Consider the following 7,208-nt stretch of genomic DNA (forward strand, 5'->3'; position numbering starts at 1 on the left):
CGCTTCCTGCGATTAACAGTTTGGGCATGAAAAAAAGCATAATTAACACACATGAAATTAATTATAATTTTATTTTAAAGAAAACTCTATGCAATAAAAATATTTTGAAATTAATTATTCCTTGAATAATTTTCAAGAATGGCAATTAAATTTTATTCAGGAAAATATGATAAAATAATAAAATATAAACACTCCATTTATTTAATATAAGGAAATCATTCATTAAGGTACTTCCCACCATCATGACGCGAATAATATTTTAATCACAAATAATTAATAAAATAGCACGTGTTCCTATAAATTATGGTTTCAGGGTCTTACAATAGATCTTATTAATGATGACGATTGTCATAGAAAAAATCAAAAACTTCTTTCAAATGTGATTATATTTAAAAATAAAAGTGCAAAGATGATCTATCGATAATTCAATGTGGGATTACAAGATCTACTTTAAGATAAATTAAACTTTTGCACCAGTTCTATAAGAGATGAAAAATTATTTTGATATGGAGTGAAAAGAAACAATCATTCAATAAACCTTTACAATGAATACTTGGGAAATTGACATTTTCTTTCTGTTATTCCCCAAATATTATTCAAGCGCGAATTTGAAATTTTCCTTATCATTATTAAGATATATGTTTGATTTCACGAACTATGATAGTAATATTGCTATTGTAAAAATATTTTAGACAACTTGTGTTTTAGGGTCGTTAACGAGTCGAACCTCTAGTAAAAAACAAGTCAAGACTTTTGGGCTGAGTTGAGAGTAGCTCGTGGGACCATGGATAGGAATAAGTATTAGCTGACTAGAATCCTAACATATGCCAACTCATTGAGATAAGATCAAATACTAGATTACATAACCTTTTAATGAGAGATAGAGATATGTCTTACACACATGATATAAGCAAGAGGATAAGATCAAAAATTTTATCTCATCTTTAAGACGCTTGGCTGAACCATCCTATCTCATTTACCAAGTTTATTTTCTTTTTCTTAGTGTGAAAGTAGAGAGAGAAAGAAAAAGTGAGATGTAAGGGCAAAGTTCTTCACCATCTTCATCTTCTTCTCAAAACTTCCCTAATATTACCCCTAGCACCACCATCACTTCATGTTTTGCTCTTCTCTTCTTCATTAAAGAGGTATGGAATCTCATGAGCTTGCTTGTGATTGTCTATTTTTAGAAAAAGGTTGAGTCTTTTGATTTTTACTTGCCTAAGGTCCTATTTCACCTAAATTAAAGATGAAGCCTTGAACAAACTTCATGCTTATGTAATTTGTTGAACAAAAGTTTATGTTTTGAGGTCGGTTAATTCTTTAAGCTGGTTTGCTTCCCATCTATCTTTGATAATCTTGATTCAATGGTAGTGATCCTGTAAACCATTGAATTTCTTTTTGAAAAAGCTTATATTTTGAGTTTTATAAGTTTTTCAGTTGAGCTTTGCCCAAAATCTTTTTCATGAATGTTGAAGCCTATGTATAGATGAGTATGTTGATGGTTTTTATTTTGAAAAATGTTGAGTTCTAACATCTAAAAGTTTCAAGTATAGAATTTATAAAAGTTCCTTTGTAAATGTTGGTCCCATTGAATTGATCTATAGATATGATAATGAGGTTTGAAAAGGATGAGTCATGATTCTTAGATAAATTCTTGAAGTTGGATTTTGTACTAAGTTTCTTTGGTAATGTTGTTGTTGGATTGATGAACATGCTAAACCTTAATGTTGTTGTTGGATTTTGCATCTAGGGCTTGTTTCTTCTTACTCTAGATCAAAATATTCTTCAGATCTGATTCATCTAGCACATATTTTAATTCATCTTAAAAGTACATCTCACAATCCTGCATTGAATGCATTTTAGATCATTTGTAAAATTTTACATTATAATAATTACTTAGTACAATTATATTTAAAATCTTAAATGATTATGTATGTTGTTTAATATAAACTATAATGTTGTTTCATTTAATTTTAGAAAATAATTTAAAATTCACTAGAGCTTTGTTTTAATAAAAACAGTAATAAATTAAATTATTGATGACTATTTATGTTATTAAATTTATTAACTATTAGTATCAACTTTTTCAGTTTCTTATAAAAAATAATTTTCTCGCAGTAATTAAAAATAATTATAATATTAATTATCATTCATAAATTGAGGAAAATTTTTAAAATGTTAAAAAAAAGTAAGAAGTATATTTATATCTAAAAAAACTCATAATTTAAATTAATTAATAGTAATATTAATTATTCCACAAAGAGAACTCTAATATGAACAATTTAATACACAATTTTTTTAATGCTATTTATTAAGATTTCTCAACACAATTATTTTTTGCTTCAAGAGATGGTGCACCGCGATGTGTTTTGACGTGTTTGCCTTCAAGTTTGATTGCATCTCTGATTCAGGCTACAATAGCTTAGTTTATTTTGTTGCTTTTTTCTTCCGTATGTAACAAAAAAAATCACCGATAGTAATTTTTATACAATGTTACAAAATATTATAAATAAACTCGTGCAACGCACGAGTATTATATCTTGTTGTTTGAATTTTCATTCTGGTTCCTCCTCTACATCTTTGTGGTGATACCAACAACGCTAACCTCCTTGCCTATTCATCTTCTTGATTTTCATGGAGCCTTTGATTGAAACGAAGGTTGAATAAAGCTTAACAGATCCTCCATTTTTGAAGCTCTTTACTGATCAGGTGATTTTTGTTCACTATGGGTGAGAGCGTGTTTTCTTGAATAATTTCATTTTGCATTCTTTATACATACATATATGTAATTGAATGTCCGTGTGTGCTCCATTTTGTGCTTTGCATTCTATCGCATTCCACATGCATTGGCTAAGCCTTGCTTTGCACTATTCATCTGTTTCATTTGCTCCATCCCCATCCACAGCTACGGGAATTGGAGAAATGTTGTAATGAAATGGGAGAAAATGCCCTTGATCAGAATCTCTACCAGGAAATTGCTGCAAATTTTAGGTGAATCTAATCTTCCCGTGATCATATCTTTAAACATGACTTTGTGTATTTTTTTCATGATACTCAATAATTAACCTGCTTTAATTTTTGTTTTTTCCTCATTGAATAGTGCTGGGAATAAAACTTCCAAATCATGGGAACAGGTTGTTAAAGCTCCTGTATTATAATTTATACACCTTTTAGAATTTACGGAGTGCGTATTATAATGCAACATTTGTTTTACTGGGTTTCAGGAGCAGCAGTGGTTCCAAAATAAGCTTAAAGAGTCAGAGGATCAAGTTGCTTCAGCGGGCACAATGAATCAACGTGTTGATCTTTCAGATACACTCTTTTAAAGAAATGGAAGGTCTATACAGTTCTAGAAGGTTGTCCTTTCCCTTAGCGTGAGTTTGGGTAACACATTTGCAAATTCCATGAAATCGATTAAATTCCTTGATTTATAAAATCTCTTGTTTCCTTCAGTTGCAATATCCCCTAGTTTGATAGAACAATTCAATTTCCTTCATTTTCAAACATTTTGTTGTTTAAAGTAAATTCTTTTTTTTTTCGTTTAGAAAATCTTACATGCTCTAGTAGTATTATTCATGTAGTATGTAATAAAGGGTGGTCCTAGTACAGTAGTACCTTAATAAGATACAAACATGCATGAATGCAGCAGTTGTGCACGTCTCATATAACAATCTCAGAGCACTATATTCTTATTATTTTAGTTTCTGTTGCTGTTACTGAATGACATAAGATCCTCTTTTACATAACAAACAAGAAAAACATATTTAAAGTTTTGAGCATAAAACTGTGAAACATGCTTGAGGATTATACTCTATAAAAAATAATCATAGAACTTGGAAGTATGTTAAGTATGTTCCATGTTAAAGCTAGGAATCTTATTGGTTTTAACTGGGTTGTTCATCCTTCTATGCAACTTATATGGGTTCTCAACAACTGTAGTTCTTGATGCACTTCCTTCTTTACCACCGAACTGGCACCAGTATTAGCCCCAACACTAATCTTAATATTCTCTAGAATACAAGTTCTAGCACCTATCAACAACCTATCATCAATACTTGTGCGCCTTCCGACCTATCCCATAGGCTTTACTAGTCCCTCCCAATGTCATAGTTTGCAATATAGACCAATAGTTCCTAATCATGGTCATCTCGCCCCCACGACCCCAGTTGTATGATCATTAAAATCCATTTTTCAATCTTAGATCTTGGATGAATATCCAGTATCCACCATTAAAAAACATCAGAAGCCGAGTTTTGAATCATGACGGCTAAAACCTTCCTTCCTTGTGGCCACAATTTGTTAGCCACCCTATTAGCTTTGCATGTCAGAAAAGACCAATGAAATTCAGGAAATGATAAACTTGGCTCATGCAAGCAGGATCCCTTATATTTCAGATAGGAATAATCAACTACTCCATCAACAAATTCCGATTCAATTAAACTATTTGAGATCGGTCAAAACAACACAACTACACCAAAAGTAATCACCCAAACAAAAAACATTTGACATCTAAATCATCCTATTAAATCATATAAAACAAACAAATACTAAAATTTGGAATTACAAAAACACTAACCTCCAATTGCCTCAGACACAATCCATGAACTGAAACAACAGAGATAAAAATTCCTGCGAAACTGAGATGAGAGAAGTGAACCCAAATAGAATTAGATTTCAGAGAAGGTCAAGAGAGAGAGAGAGAGAGAAGAAAGCAACACGGTGGAGATGAGACAGAAGAGAGATGCGGAGATGCTAAAGAGAAATGAGCAATACCCGGGTGACCCGTGGACAAGAGTCACAATCAACAGATGAGGTCGTCAGCGTCAAAAGCATGATACTAGATGGAAAATGACTCATTATGAGTATCTAAGTGAGGAATTTTGCAATTTCCTGATTGTGAGATATTTTATTTGAAATCGCCTACTAGTTGTTAAATAGAATTATCGATTTTAGTCCAGTCATTTTTATAATTTTACACACTTAATATCCAAACAATATATTTTTCTATAAATAATTTAAATTACCCTATATAAATACATTGTCTCCCAAGGATTTGGTGATCGTAGCGCTTTCGTCGAGGTTGAGGAAGGGATCGTTACGGGCCGCTGTTTAACATGAGAAGTTGTCTCGTCCTTGTCGGCGACCAAGGATAGAGAAGAATTGGCCAATGAGTTGGAGCTTGGTGGTACACCTTCGCCATGACCTTATCCAATGTAACGTCACGAGAACTTTTATGTATTGGGTAATGAGTTAGTGATTTTTTAGCCCTAAGGCATCCAGGGTCTTTTGGGTGTTATGCCGAAGGTAAGGAGTGCTCTACACATGAGAAAACGTCTGGGCCTGATTTATGATTCCCCTGATGAGACGAGACGACCCCTCATAGTATTGCAGCTCAAATTTGATCGCACAGTATGAGGCAGATCTGAGTGGGAGTTGTGTCCTGGTGTTGTTTTATTTAACTTCTCTTTTGGTATTTTGTTGTGGTGCTTTGTGGGCACTGTTGGTTGTTTTTATTTTGGTTGCCTTGTGGGTGCTTGCTTTTGCAGGATCTGGCATCCTTTGGATTTTTGTGCATTACAAAAACACAAGCCTTTCCTTTTTATGGTCTTCTTCACCATCTTCATCTTCTTTACAAAACAGCCCCAATATTACCCCTAGCACCACAAGGAAACAAAAATCCAAAGAAGGCCAGAACCTGAAAAAGCAAGCACCCACAAGGAAACCAAAATAAAAGCACCCCATAGTACTCACAAAACACCACAACAAAAGACCAAAAGAGAAGCTAAAGAAAACAACACTAGAACACGACTCCCACTCAGATCTACGTCATATAGCGCGATCAAATCTGAGCTGCAATACTATGAAGGGTCATCTCATCAGAGGAATCATAAATCATGCCCAGACATTTTCCGGTGTGCAGAGAACTCCTTGTCGTCGTCATAACACCCAAAGGACCCTGGATGCCTTGGGGCTCAAAAATTACCTAGTCATTACCCAAGGCGGAAAAGTTCTCCTAAAATTCAATTGGATAAGGTCCTGGAGAAGGCGTAACACAAAGCTCCAACTCACTGACCAAGTTCTTCTCTTTCATTTGTCGCCCAAGAGGACGAGTCGACTTCTCCTTTTGGACAGCGCCTCGTAACGATCCCTTCCCCAACTTCGATGGAAGGGCTACAATCAGTGGCGGAACTTCAACAAGATTTATGGGGGAGCTCAAATAAATTTAAATATATAAATTTTGAAATATTTTGTTAAGAATGAAAAAAATATTTCATAGAGAATCATATAAAGTGTTTTAATTTATATATTGATATATGATATTATATACTAAAATTAAAATCACATAAAGTGTTGCTAAGCATAATGAAATAACTAAATTTTCTTACATAAAGTAGCCTAATCAAAGCCCAAGTTAAAAAAATTGGTACTGTGATGTTGACATAAGTTTTATATTTTTTTCTTGTGTATTAAATTGCTCTCACAATTTAAACCCGTGTGTGGTGAAGGTTAAATATATTTTCAAAAGTGGGGCTCCTAAGAATCAAACACTCAACATATAATTTAAACAATAACTTTTTACCACTGCAACTGACACTTGTTAGGGTATTATATATATATATATATATGTGTGATTTTACATAGTATAATATATATCCGATATACTAAAATATTTTTTTACCAAATCTCCGAGGGAGCTACAGCTCCCCTATGTCAACCTTAAGGTCCGCCATTGGCTACGATCACCAAACCCTCGGGAGACAATGTATTTATATAGGGTAATTAAAATTTTTATAGCCAAATATATTGTCTGTATATAAGTGTGTATATTTATAAAATTGACGAGACAAAAATTGATAATTATTTTTAAAACTAGTATGAGATTTCAAATAACATCTCACAATAAGGATATTTCAAAATTCCTCGCTCAGATACTCATAGTGAGTCATGCCCCATCGAATATCAAGCTTTTGACGCTCACGACCTCATTTGTTATGTGTGACTCTCACAATAAAGTGAGAGTGCAAAACACTTTTGTTTCTTGGTTTGGTTGGTTTTCACATTCACCCACTCAACTTGTTTTTCTATTTCATTTATTTATTTAGTTTAAAGGTCTGGTTGGTCTTTCTGATTACTTGCTGCTAAAGTTAGTCGTGAGTTTTTGCGCCTACTCGAGTTTAGGTTCTAGAAGATTGTGTGCAGTGAAGATT

At 33.1% G+C, this 7,208-nt stretch overlaps 1 long non-coding RNA gene and 1 pseudogene across 1 annotated transcript; one reads left to right on the top strand and one right to left on the bottom strand.

The window, feature by feature from the left end:
* The first annotated feature begins 954 nt into the window (after positions 1-954).
* LOC130735292 (uncharacterized) lies at positions 955-3,525 on the top strand. Its single transcript, XR_009018374.1, has 5 exons — positions 955-1,145; positions 2,641-2,709; positions 2,906-2,991; positions 3,101-3,134; positions 3,225-3,525. It is a non-coding gene; the product is annotated as an uncharacterized LOC130735292 (long non-coding RNA).
* A 286-nt stretch (positions 3,526-3,811) lies between these two features.
* LOC130736208 (serine acetyltransferase 3, mitochondrial-like) lies at positions 3,812-6,731 on the bottom strand (annotated as a pseudogene).
* Positions 6,732-7,208: the final 477 nt, after the last annotated feature.

The sequence above is a fragment of the Lotus japonicus genome, chromosome 2, assembly GCF_012489685.1.
Source record: "Lotus japonicus ecotype B-129 chromosome 2, LjGifu_v1.2".
In the NCBI taxonomy this organism is placed as follows: domain Eukaryota; kingdom Viridiplantae; phylum Streptophyta; class Magnoliopsida; order Fabales; family Fabaceae; genus Lotus; species Lotus japonicus.